The sequence below is a fragment of the Microtus pennsylvanicus genome, chromosome 3 (assembly GCF_037038515.1).
Source record: "Microtus pennsylvanicus isolate mMicPen1 chromosome 3, mMicPen1.hap1, whole genome shotgun sequence".
In the NCBI taxonomy this organism is placed as follows: Eukaryota; Metazoa; Chordata; class Mammalia; order Rodentia; family Cricetidae; genus Microtus; species Microtus pennsylvanicus.
The window spans coordinates 14297370-14310548 of record NC_134581.1 but is presented as its reverse complement, the minus strand read 5'-3'; the positions used below and the strand labels follow the sequence as shown (position 1 = coordinate 14310548).

The 13179-nt window shown below is 44.9% G+C and overlaps 1 protein-coding gene across 48 annotated transcripts in view; it reads left to right on the top strand.

Moving 5' to 3' along the window:
- Nucleotides 1–537: 537 nt before the first annotated feature.
- The window catches only part of Map4 (microtubule associated protein 4), a 133616-nt gene continuing 120974 nt past the window's right edge, over nt 538–13179 (top strand). For all 48 annotated transcript variants that reach the window (XM_075964566.1, XM_075964560.1, XM_075964543.1 and 45 more), the window contains exon 1: nt 538–671. The gene's annotated coding sequence lies outside the window, so the exon portion shown is untranslated. The remainder of the gene's footprint in view (nt 672–13179) is intronic.

The window sequence follows — 13179 nt, the reverse complement described above, 5'->3', positions numbered from 1 at the left end:
TACACGCCAGACTATATAATCAGTTTTGCAATCAACAAGGTCTCAACTCAGCTTAGTCCTGTCACCTTTCAAGGCAGGCTCTGTGCAGCAGCTTCGAGTCGCGCCCTCTGCTCGCCGTCAGGGTTCCCTGCGGCGCAGGACCCAAGGACCCGCCCCGAGCCCCTCCCAGATTACATCATAGAGCCCACCATGCAGGGCCCGCGTGGGCCCACTCGCACCCAGGCCGCGTGCGCCGCACACTAGCATCCTCCCTCTTGGGAAAGGAAGCCGTGGCCATCTCAGAACGGCGGAGGCAGCCTGAAGCTCGCCATTCGCTGAGGTATCCGCGGGCCGGAGGCCACAGCCTAGACCTCCGACGCGCGCCCCGCCAACCGCCCGTCGCTCGTGCCGCTTCCACGGAGAGGTGGAGGAGCAGGGGCGGGCGTGGATTGGCTCGCGGCGCCTCGGCCCGCCCCTCCGCGGCGCTCATTGGCTGGGACGGCGTCCGCTGGCTGTGAGGGACGCCCCGCCTTCATGCCGGCCTTCAAGAGGGCGACGAGGAAGCGGCCACCTCCCTGCGCCCCGCCCCTCCGGCTTGCTCTGTGGCTCCTGCGGCTCCTCCCGGCTGCTCCAGGCTCCTCTCTGCCCTCTCCCGGCTTCCAGCGGCTCCGGCTTGGGCTTGGCGGCGGCGGGTGAGTGCTGATGAAGACGGGATCCGATGGTCGGCCTCCTCGCCGTCCTCGGAGACGCTGCCTTAAGTTCTCGCGGTGACCGCGGTAGACCCCGCAGGTCCCGCCCGAGGCGGGGAAGGGCGGTGGCTGCCGGCCTGCGGGACGCCGGGGTGGCTGCCACAGGGGGCCCGGCGGGGGGCCTGCGGGCGTGACCTTCGGAGTCTCCGCGGAGTCTTCCGAGGGGGATCGGGCAGGGCGAGACGGGCCGAGAGATCCTGTTTCTGGGCGTCTGGGGCTGTGTAGCCGAGCGGCTTGCCTCAGCCTGGGCAGGAGCTGCGCCCCGGCGTCGAGGGTCGGCTGCAGCCTGGGGCCTTGGGTGGGGTTCGGGGGTTGCACAGGAACGCCGGGACGTTTCTGCAGGCTCCAGGAGGGGCGACAGTGGACGTGGGAACTGAGGGCAGCCTCCGCGTGTCCGCTCTGGGCTTGATGGGTGGGGTTGAGCGGTGGTCCGGAGAATCTTTACTCTTGTGTGCGTGGGCCCCGCGCAGTATGGGCACTGACGCGCTTCCCGAGTCTGGCTTCAGGACTGCAGAGCGGTCACTTTAAGGGTGCAGAGCTCGGAAACTTAGGGAGCAGGACTAGCAGCGCCCGTTGGAAACGTTACTCAGAGCAAGAGATTGTGGTTAACTTAGCACCCGGGACGGGCTTTCTCGGGCTGTTCCAGGCGGAGCTCAGCTTTAGTTGAGATTGCCTCCTGGGCGTGTTGGGGAGGCTTTATCTCCAGGATTGTGTAGATTAAATGCAGTTGCCGCTCCGAGGGAAGAGACTGATTGCCCCACGGGGGTTTGTGTTTTAGGAATCGTGAGCTCGCCCTCTCCTGGGGTGAGGTGGGGTAGCGTAGCCTGTACTTCTCAGGGAGGATTAGTGTTACCCAGCTTTCCCCGGAGCCCCCCTTCCCCCCCGCTGGTCCAGTTACTGTACTTCTCCTGAGGGCCCCTGCGGTGGTTCTTGGCCCCGACTGTGATTCCTGCTCTCTGTGAGCGTCTCCCGCCCATTTCCCTACTGCTGCGCTTTTGGCAACTGCCCCTGCTGTTTCCCAGGGATGGTTGTGGCATTGCATCAGGGGATATTTGTGCTTGTAATTTGCTCACTCAGCCCAGGAGGAGGGAGATTAGTATGGTGCAGAGATGGGGGGCGGGTTGACAAGCGGGAGGGGGGCGGTTGCCGGCCGCTTGGCAGGGTAGGCAGAGCGATGGGTGTGGTGAGGGAAATACAGCTGCTCTGGGCCTATAGGGTAACACTGCCCAGTCATCAGCGCAGAGATTCAAAGACCAACAACAGCAGCAGCTATTTTTATAAATGAATCCTGAATCCAAGTTGAGCGCATGGATTTAGAGTGAACAGTTGTCAGGCCCTAACTGTGACAGGCTGAGTGTTTGGTAGACAACACTACAGTTGCTAAGCATGGCACTCCATCTATCTGTAGAGTACAGCAGGTACTTGCAACTTTGTGACTTTCCCTTTTCTCCACTCGCTAGAATGGGAGTGTGTTCAGGTGATGGCCTTTTTTTCAATTGATGGAGTGTGATGGCCCAAACCACTTCCTTTCAAAGATGATATTTTGATCTCAGTCATAATCTCACATTTAGTGTTGATTAAAGCTATTACTTTTTTGAGACAGAACCGTCTTCCAGATATTCTCTTTCAAAAAGGGAATATACTCATGCAAAGCAAACTCAGCAGAGATTGATAAATCAGGTTCTAGTGTGTATTGAAAGTATTGGTGCTTGTACACAATTAGATTTAATTATCCACTGTCTCAAAATACCTCCGTTGTTCCTGGTAGCTTAATCAGTAAAACAATTGATTATAGCATTGGAATGAGGGCAATGAATGTTCTCAGGGATATTTCAATCAAGTTATTGAAGCTTAGTGGAGTTTGTCTTCTTTTCCTATTGTTGTTAACACATGCACTAAAGTTGCAATGTGCAAGGGTGTGTCTTATTGTATTTTATTTACTTATTTTTAACGTTGTGTGTGTGTATGTGTGTATGTGTGTGTATGTATGCCACAACATGAGTGTGGTGGAGGTCAAAGGGCAACTTTAGGAATCAGTTTTCTTTATGTGCTTTTGGGGATTGAACTTGTCCTGAGGCATAGGAGCAAGTGCTTTTACTTGCTGAGCCATTAGGCCTTCCTATTATTATTATTATTATTGGCTGTCCTTGAGCCCACAGAGATACATGTCCCACTGTCTCTGGAGACCTGTATTATTTAAAAATTTTTATTTTAGATCTATTTAATGTTTTGCATAAGAGTGTTTTGCCTGTTTCTTGGTGCACCACGTGTGTGCATGGTACCCATGGAAGTTAGGAGGGGGTTGGGTTCCCTTAGGGCTGGACTATGAGCCACTGTGTGATTGCTGTGAATCAAACCTGGGTCCTCTACTAGAGCAACAGTTGGTCTTAACCTCTGAGCTGCTTCTCAAGTCTCCTTTTTTTTTTTTTTTTTTTTTAGATTTTTTTTGAGATAAGGTTTATTCTTTAGTTCAGGGTGGCCTGGGATTTTACTATGTAGTCTGGACTGCCCTCATGGCAATTGCCCATGAGCTCATGGCAATCCTCCTGCCTCAGCCTTTTTAAATTTTTTTCTTTTTCTTTTGGATTTTTCGAGACAGGGTTTCTCCGTAGCTTTCGGTTCCTGTCCTGGAACTAGCTCTGTAGACCAGACTGGCCTCAACTCACAGAGATCCGCCTGCCTCTGCTTCTGGAGTGCTGGGATTAAAGGCGTGCACCACCACCGCCCGGCCCTTTTTAAATTTTTCAACACAGGGTTTCTTTCTCTTTGTAACAGCCCTGGCAGGTTGGCCTCAAATTCAGTGAACCACCTGCCGCTGCCTCCCTGTGCTAGAATTAAAAGTGTGTGCTCATCCCCCCTCCCCCCTTTATTTTTTCTTCAAGATAGGGTTTTTCTGTGTAACCATGGCTGTCCTGGAACTCCCTCTGTAGCCCAGGCTGGCCTCCACCTCTGAGATCCACTGCCTCAGTTTCCTGAGTGCTAGAATTAAAGGCGTGAGCCATAAAGGTATAATGGTATAATGTGCACCTAGTGCACATCAGGTTGTTTTTTGTTTTTTTTTTTAATGAAACAAGGTTTCTCTGTGAAACAGTCCAGACTGTCCTGGAACTCCCTTTGTAGACCAGCTGGCCTCAAACTTACTGTGATCTACATCCCTCTGTCTCTCGAGTGCTGGGACTAAAGGTGTGTGTCACTACTATCCGGCTGCATCAGTCTTTCAAGTGCTAGGATTGTAGATATATGCCCCCATGGTACCCATCTTGGGGGTGTGTCCCAATTCTCTCCCTTTCCAGGTTTAGAAACAAGTCTATTCCTATGTTTAACAGAGTTCCTGCACTAAAATTTCAGATATACAAATAAGGTTATAGTCTGTATTAAAGTCATTTTCCATTGTTTGCTGACAACCAAAGGAAACACCTGGAAGTTTTTTCTCCGAGATTGGGGTCTTGTGTTGGCCTGGCTGGTCTGCAGCTTCTGGATTCAAGCTATCTTGTTCTTGCTTGGGAAATCACAGTTATATCTCTACTTCTAGCTTTGGGATTTCTTACAGCTATATAGCTTAGCTTTAGTTAGATGTTTGGTTCTTTCTAACTTTATTTCTGAATTGAAAATTTGTGGATTATTATTGAGAATGGGGCCTTACATATATAGCCCAGACTCACTTTGAACTCATGTAATAGCATACCCGGTTCAAGGGCTGGAACTTATACAGATGGTAGGTGAAAGTTCTGCTGCTCAGCTGCATTCCCAGTCCCCCACATTTTTTTTAACATTAAGCATGAGTAGTTGATGTGTAAGTTTTAGTTTTCCATAAAATGCAAGAAAATCAGAAATGACAAGTAGATATAACCTTTTTCCATTTTTTTTTCTTTTCTGACTCATTACCTCACTATTGACCTAAGCTGGCCCTGTGATCATCCTGCCTCTCCTTCTCTGGTGCTGATATTACAGGCAAATGCCACCAAGCCTGCCTTCACTTTCTTTTACAGTGACAAAAAGGTATTTGTCTATGTAAACAAGATTTCCTTAGGTGGCCTAGACTGGTCTTGACTGCAGATCCTTCTGTTTCATTTTTTTTGAGATAGGGTTTCTCCTTGTAGCCTTGGCTGTCTGTCCTGGAACTCAGCTATTGTGAGTTTTCCTTGACCTGGAGATCTGCCTGCCTCTGCCTCCCAAGTGCTGGGACTAAAGGCATTCACCACTACCACCAGGCTTCTGTTTCCATTTTCTTTTCTTTTTCTGTTTTTTTGAGACAGGTTTTCTCTGTAGCTTTGGAGCCTGACCACCACTGTAGCTTGTGCCACCACTGCCCAGCTGTGGGACATTTCTTACTTAACCTTCTTTCACGCGTGTATGTGTGTATCTTCTGTGACGTGACAGTGGCGTTTTTTCACCACCGCCTGACTCTGTTTCCATTTTCTGAGTATTGGAAATGATGGCATGTGTTGCCACTGTGCAAAGAAATGGAGCTTAAAAAAAATCTTTTATTGCTGTGAGGTGGTGGTGCACGCAGTTAGTTCCAGCACTCAGGAGGAAGAAGCAGGCAGATCTCTGATTTTGAGACCAGCCTGGTCTACAAGAGCTAGTTCCAGGACAGGCTCCAAAGCTACAGAGAAACCTTGTCTCGACAAAACAAAACAAAAAAATCTTTATTTTGAAATAATTTTAGACTTTTATAGAAGAATTGAAAGAAAGGGAGAGGCATGCTGGGCGTGGTGGCTCATCTCTGAGTTTGAGCACGTCCAGGGCTACAAAGAAAAACCAAAGGGGTGCGGAGAGGAACAGCATGAAGATGATGACTTAGGATAGCTTGGGCTAGGTGAAGACTGTCTCAAGAAAAGATGGCTCGGTGGGTAATGTGCTTTCTGTGCAAGCCTGAGGACCTAAGTTTGAACTTTCAGAACCTTTATAAATATGGGCATAGTGGATGTGTTAGCAGAGGAAGATGGCCAGGTAGTTTGGGTGAGAGGGTGGGAGTGGGTGAGCACCTGTAGTCTCAGGAGTCCTCTGGGCAGATGGGAGGCAGGAGCAGAAGTTAAATAGCTAGCCGGTCCTGAAATACATATTTGAGGTGGTTAGGGGTGATGATGTGACCCGAGTGTGACGGCTCATACCTTTAATCCCCACAGTTGGGCGGTAGAGACAGATGGATCTGAGTTTGCCCACCAGAGCTACGTAGACCTTGTCTCAAAAAAGAAATGACAACATTAGGTAGTGACTGCTGCTGGCTACCAATTCTAGGTTTACAAATGTGTCCTTTTATTTATCTTTTTTATGACCTTTTATTTTGTGTATATGTGTGAGTGCTTAAGTGTTGAAAGATCATGTGGAAGGATGTTGGGTCCTTCCTTCTGGCGTGTAGGTTCCTGGAGCTGAAGTAAATTCACTCGGCCTTTAAGGCCTTTACATGCTGACTCGTCTCCAGCCCCAAATCTATCATTTTGAAAAGCTTTTCCTGATAATTCTTTTGTATGTATGTATTTATTTTAGTTTTGGTTTTTCTAGGATAGAGTTTCTCTGTGTATTCCTGACTGACCTGGAACTCACTCTGTAGGGTAGGCAGGCTCTCTGCATCTGCCTCCCAAGTGCTAGCATTAAAGATTAAAGGTGTGCAGCATCGTGCCTGGTTCTGACAATTATTTCCAACTAGCCTCCCTTCAGTTTTTACTTAGTGGTTCTGATTTTTCCATCTGCAGTTGTTTTTAATTCTGTGCAGCTCTGGTATTCATTTTATAGCTATTCAGTGACACTTATTTTGTCCCACTTAACAGTTCTTTTTTCAGCTGGTTGGTGATGATGCAAACCTTTAATCCCAGCACTTGGGAGGCAGAGGCAGGGGAGTCTCTGTGAGTTCCAGGCCAGCCTGACCTACAGAGCGAGTTCCAGGACAACTAGGGTTACACAGAGAAACCATGTCTCGAAAAACAAACAAAAAGTTCTTTTTTTCCTATACCAAACAGCCACTCTCTACCTTTCTTCAAATGTGATTTCTAAACTGATCACCAGTTTTTTAGCTATGGTTTGATCTAGATGCTTTGTTAATCACCGGAAATGCCATATTATGGGGTATGTAGTCCCAGGCACTGGAGGCTGAGGTGGGAGAATTGTTTGAGCTCAGGATTTGAAGGCCAGCTTGGTTATTTAAAACTCAAACTCAAACTCAAAAAGTATGTAGAATCCTTCCCTGCCTTCTGAGGATTAAACTACACTGTCCCTTTCCATCCATCAGTGCTACTTTAGAATCAGTTCAGACTTGTTCTTTTTTGTTTGTTTTTGTTTGTGGGTTTTTTTTTTTTTTGAGACAGGATTTCTCAGTAGCTTTGAAGCCTGCCCTGGAACTCACTTTGTAGACCAGGCTGGCCTAGAACTCACAAAGATCCACTTGTCACTGCCTCTCGAGTGCTGGGATTAAAGGTTTGCGTTACCACCGCCTGACTTGTTTGTTCTTTAATGTGTACTGGGGATTGAGCCTGGGACCTTGGGCATTCTGAATAAGCATTCTATTACTAAACTATATCCCCAGCCTGCAAGTTCTCTTTTTCTTGCTATGTTCTTTTCCTTTGTTGTTAGATTTATTATTATTTACTATGTTAAATTATTGTTATTATGTATTGCCTGAATGTGTGTCTGTGTGTTCTTGGTGCCTATGGAGGTCGTTGGATTCCCCTGAGATCAGACTTACAGGTAGTTCTGAGCTGCAATGTGGGTGCTGGGAATCAAATCCAGGTCTTCTGCAAGACCAAGAAGTGTTCTTAATTGCTGTGTCAACTCTTGGCTTTCTCACTACTTTTCACTGGTAGTTTATTCTCCATTTTTTTCTTAAGAAATTCTGTGAAGTCACATCTTTGTCCTTTTGTTGTTTTTTTTTTCTATTTGTGTTGTTGGTTTGTTTTTAATTCTACCCCACTAAAACATTCTATTTATATAGATGTTTTACATCCTTAGAGAATGAATCCCAAGACAAGATGTAGCTTACTAGAGTACTTGACTAGTATACAGGATTACATTCTTAGTACCCAATAAATCTGGCATGATGGGACACATCTGTAATCTTAGCAACAGGATCACAAGTTCACAATCATCATGAGCTACATGGTACATTCCAGGCCAACCTGGGCTATATGAAACCTGTTCTCTATATTTTTAATTTTTTTTTTATTTTTTGGTTTTTTCGAGACAGGGTTTCTCTGTGGTTTTGGAGCCTGTCCTGGAACTAGCTCTTGTAGACCAGGCTGGTCTCAAACCCACAGAGATCCGCCTGCCTCTGCCTCCCAAGTGCTGGGATTAAAGGCGTGTGCCACCACCGCCCGGCTTCTCTATTTTTTAAAAAAGGAGTTAGAGAGACATCTCAATGGATAGACTTTTTTTTTTTTTTTTGGTCACCCAGATTTTGTTCTCAGCACCAACATGGCTGTATGTAACTCTAGTTCTAGGGGACCTGATGTCCTCTTGTGGGCACTAGGCACACAAGTCATAAATATAGGCAAATATTTATGACTAAAATACATAAAAGGAAATAAATCAGCCAGACGATGGTCGCGCACACCTTTAATCCCAGCACTCGGGAGGCAGAGACAGGTGGATCTCTGTGAGTTCGAGGCCAGCCTGGTCTACAAGAGCTAGTTCCAGGACAGGAACCAAAAAGCTATGGAGAAACCCTCTCGAAAAATCAAAAAAAAAAAAAAGGAAATAAATTTTAAACAAATGAAAAAGGGGCCTGTGAAGTAGCTCAGGTAGTAAAAGGGTGCTTGATTTGATCCCTGGATCCTATGTGGTAGAAGGGGAGAACTGACTCTTGAAAATTGTGCTCTGACCTCCACACTTGAGTATGCATACACAGAGAATAAATCTAATCTGAAAAAGGGAAGAAAAATGCCAGTATTTATCCTCCTTTGTGTGTTTTTTAAAAATATTTATTATGTATACAATATTATGTCTGTGTGTATGTTTACTGGCCAGAAAAGGGCACCAGACCTCATTACAAATGGTTGTGAGCCACCATGTGGTTGCCGGGAATTGAACTCAGGACCTTTGGAAGAACAGGCAATGTTCTTAACTACTGAGCCATCTCTCCAGCCCCTCCTTTGTGTTTTTATATTGCGTCTTCATGGTGCATGATAATGATGCCAGCTGTGGCTGTCGGAGTGGTGGAACTAAACTGAGATAGGACATATTTTGTCATTTTCCTAGGTCTGGGGCTAATCATTCCATATTTGTTTAACTTGTTTGTGAAGTTCGCAGAAATTTCCCTTTCTGTGATTGCCAATTACCTTAAATTTCTCAGTGACATTCTGCTTAAACATGAGAAAAATCAATGATGAGAATGAACCATTGTGCTTTATACCTGTCGTTCCTGCACTAGAGATGCCAGTGTTCTGGAGAAGATGGGTGCAAGTTTAAGTTATCTCATGGGTTCTGGGCCAGCTTCAGTTCCAGAGTAAGACCCAGCGTTAAAAGAAAACCAAAAACATAAAAATGCGCCTCCCCCAACAAAAACAGAAAATAATGTCAGGTGCGGTATGGTACACTTTTAATCCCAGCATTAGGGAAACAGTGGTAGGCAGATCTCTATTAGTTTCTGGTTCTCCTTAGGGAGTTCCAGGCCAGTCTGGACTATGCAGTAAGACTTAATTGCAAAAGGAAAGCAAAACTGACTATGATTTGGATCATGGCCTGGTAAGGACCTGGCCTTTGCCTTCTTTTTCAGCATTTCTGATGTTCTTGATACTGGGTAAAGATGTTCTTGATAAAGGATAAAGAGGACTAACAGTGTAAGGTGTGTGTGTGCGCGCGTGCGTGTGTGTCTGTGTCTGAGAGGGTTGGAGGTTGGAGAGAGGGAATGTGCACATAGAACATACGCATGTGGTGGAGTGTTGGTTTTCTCTGTTGTGGGTTCTGAGGATTGAACTCAGTTGTCAGGCTTACGTGGCACATTTACCTGTTGAGCTGTACTGGTCCTTACTATTTGTGTTTACATTTTTTTTATTTATGTTTTTATTTTTTGTTTTTTCAAGATAGGGTTTCTCTGTAGCTTTGGAGCCTGTTGGTGAAACTAGCTCTTGTAGTCCAGGTTGGCCTTGAACTTACAATTTTTTACACATTCCATTATGTAGATATTCTTTGTTATGTTTATTTAATTCATCGATAAATAGACCTATGGATTGTTTCTCTTTTATTTTAAAAAATTGCTTTGCTAGGCCATGATGGTACACCCCTTTCATCCCAGTTCTTGGGAAGCAGAGGCAGGCAAATTTGAGTTCAAGGCCAGCCTGGTCTGTACAAGTTCCAAGTATGGTCTTGCTATGAAGCCCAGTCTTTAATTTGATATCCTGCTATGTTATGGTGTGTGAGGCTGGAGGACAAATGCCTGTGTGTGTACGGAGGCTGAAGGACAGCTTGCAGACTTAGTTCTTTTTCTCTCCACCATGTGGATCTCAGGGATTGAAAGAAGGTTTTCAGGCTTGGTGACAGTTTCTTTTACCCAGCTGAACCATCTTGCCTGTTCTGTTTTCAAATTTTTGCCCCTCCCCCCCCTTTGCCATGAGAACAAACCTAGGGCTCTGTGCATACTAGATTAAGAACTTTACCACTTGACTCACAACCATCCATAACTCCAGTTCCAGGGGATCTGATGTCCTGACCTCTGTAAGCAGCAGAATATGTAAGTAGTACACCCATATACATATAGGCCAAATACTTCTACACATAAAATTAACACGATCTAAAAAGAAAAAAAAAACTATACCACTGAACATTTCCAAACTCTTGCCCATTTAGAATTAGGTCTGTTATTTATTGTGTGTGTGTGTGTGTGTTTGTGTGTGTGTGTGTGTGTTGTGTGTGTGGCATTCTTTTGAGATGCTATCACTGAACTATCAAATTCACTAAATATTTTTTTTAATATTTATTTTATTATGTATACAATATTCTGTCTGCATGTATGCCTGTAGTCCAGAAGAGAGCACCAGACCTCATTACAGATGGTTGTGAACCACCATGTGGTTGCTGGGAATTGAACTCAGGACCTTTGGAAGAGCAGGCAATGCTCTTAACTGCTGAGCCATCTCTCCAGCCCCTCACTCAATATTTTGACTAGACTGACTATTCAACAAACTTTTAGAATCTGCCAGTCTCTGCCCAGCAGTGTTGGGGTTGCAGGCAAGCACAGCCATATTTAGATTTTAACTGGGTATTGGAAATGAAAACTCAGGTTTTTATGCTTGTAGAACAGGTGATCTTAGCTACTAAGGCATCTATCTCTTCAGCCCTGAATTTTATATTGAATTGTAATGGTTCTTTATAGATTCTACACATAAGTCCTTTGTTAAATGCAGGATTTGCAGCCCGGCAGTGGTGGCACATGCCTTTAATCCCAGCATTCAGGAGGCAGGTTCGAGACCAACCAGATAGATCTATAGAGTGAGTTCCAGGACATAGAGAAAACCCATCTCGAAAAAACAAAAAATAAAATAAAAAAACGTAGAATTTGCAAGTTTTTTCCATTCTATAGAAAATTTCATTTTTAAAATTAGTTTTTTAGATAGGGTCTCCTGAAGCCAAGATTTGTTGCAGAGACAAGGCTAGTCTTCATCTCCTAATTATCATGTCTCCATCTTCCAGTTTCATTACACGTCTCACTGTGCCTGGCTGGAAAAAAAAAACCCAATAAAAAGCCCACCTCATTTTCTTCCTTTCCTGTTCTCCTTGTATCTTCCTGAGCCTTCTCTGTAGACTGACTGACCTTGAATTCAATGAAATTCTTCTGCTTTAGCCTATAGATGTGACCCACTGTGGTCCTGGGATTAGACGTAGGGTTTTTTTATGGTAGGCAAGTACTCTACCAACAGATCTACATTACCAGCCCCATTCTGCTTTTTATTTAGAATGGGTCTCCTGTGAACTTTGATTGGAATTTATATGTAAGCCTAGTCTTGAACTACTGATACCCATCTGTTTTAACATCCCTAGTGCATGAGCCTGTCTGTATTCCTGCCATTGGGTTGGTTTAAGTAATTTTTTTCCCTTTGGTTTTTGCAACAGGGTCTCTCTGTGTAGCTTTGGAGCCTGTTCTGGAACTCGCTTTGTAGACCAGACTGGCCTCGAATTCACAGAGATCCGCCTGCCTCTGCCTCCCAAGTGCTGGGATTAAAGGCGTGTGCCACCACTGTCCAGCTCAGTACTCTATTTTTTTTTTTTTTGGTTTTTCGAGACAGGGTTTCTCTGTGGCTTTGGAGCCTGTCCTGGAACTAGCTCTGTAGACCAGGCTGGTCTCGAACTCACAGAGATCCGCCTGCCTCTGCCTCCCGAGTGCTGGGATTAAAGGCGTATGCCACCATTGCCTGGCTCAGTACTCTATTTTTATGCTATTGTAGATGGAATAGTTTCTTTTTTTTTTTTCTCTTGATTTTTGAAACAGTTTCTCTATGTAGACCAGACTTGCCTGGCAAGTTGTTTGTTTAGTAGGTTAAAAGTTGGTAACCTCAGTGTTTTAATCATAATCTGATTTTCTTAAACAGCAGTAACATTGGTATTACGTAGTCATATGCCTAAAATAAAAGGTCAGTTTGAATGACCAAGAATGAGTCTGTGATATAGACTACTCAGCCAATTTAGCAAGTTCTCTTAGCAGACTGTTTTGGGCTGGGTATATTTTAAGAATATCAGCAGGGTATGCAGACAGCTGTTCTTTAGCAAGCTAAGATGAGATAACATTTATAATTGGGACAAAGGAGATATTTGAAGGACATTTTAACAATTTTATGTGCTCAGTATAATGGAGGCTTCCTGATGTGCCTGAGAGACAAAGGAAGCAGTTTAATTCAGGAATACCAGTCAAGGAGAGTGGTGTCTTTCAACAATGAATTGGTTAAAGAGTCAGAGGCCACCAGGAGGTGGTGGATAGTAGTGGTGCATTCCTTTTATCCCTGCACTCAAGAGACAGAGGCAGGCCAGCCTGGTGTACAGAGTCAGTTCCAGGACAGCCAGGACTACACAGAGAAACCCTGTCTTTAAAAACAACAGCAACAACAAACCTATAAAATGATTTGGGATTAAAAAGAAAAGAGTCAGTGTTACTAAAATAACATTGCAGTTACTAGTGGCAGATAGTATAGTGTGCTGTAGGTAGGTGGTGTACTATGTGGCTAGATATGGGTCACGTTCCAGTTTTACCACAAAATATCTTGAGTTTTGGACTGGGCAGAGAATCTCTTTCCTTATTTACAAAATCAGTAGTGTTGGTACTGTGACTGTGAGAGTTGCTGGGAAGGTAATACCTAGTGATCCAAATTAAAAAATTTTTTGCATAGATAGATTTGGTGTCACATTGGAGTTTTCTGCCTGCAGAGGCAGGCAGATCTCTGAGAGTTTCAGGCTAGCCAGGACTGCATAGTAAAGACCCTGTCTCAAAATAAGAATAAAGTTTTTGGGCAGAAGAGGTAGCTAGTTGGTT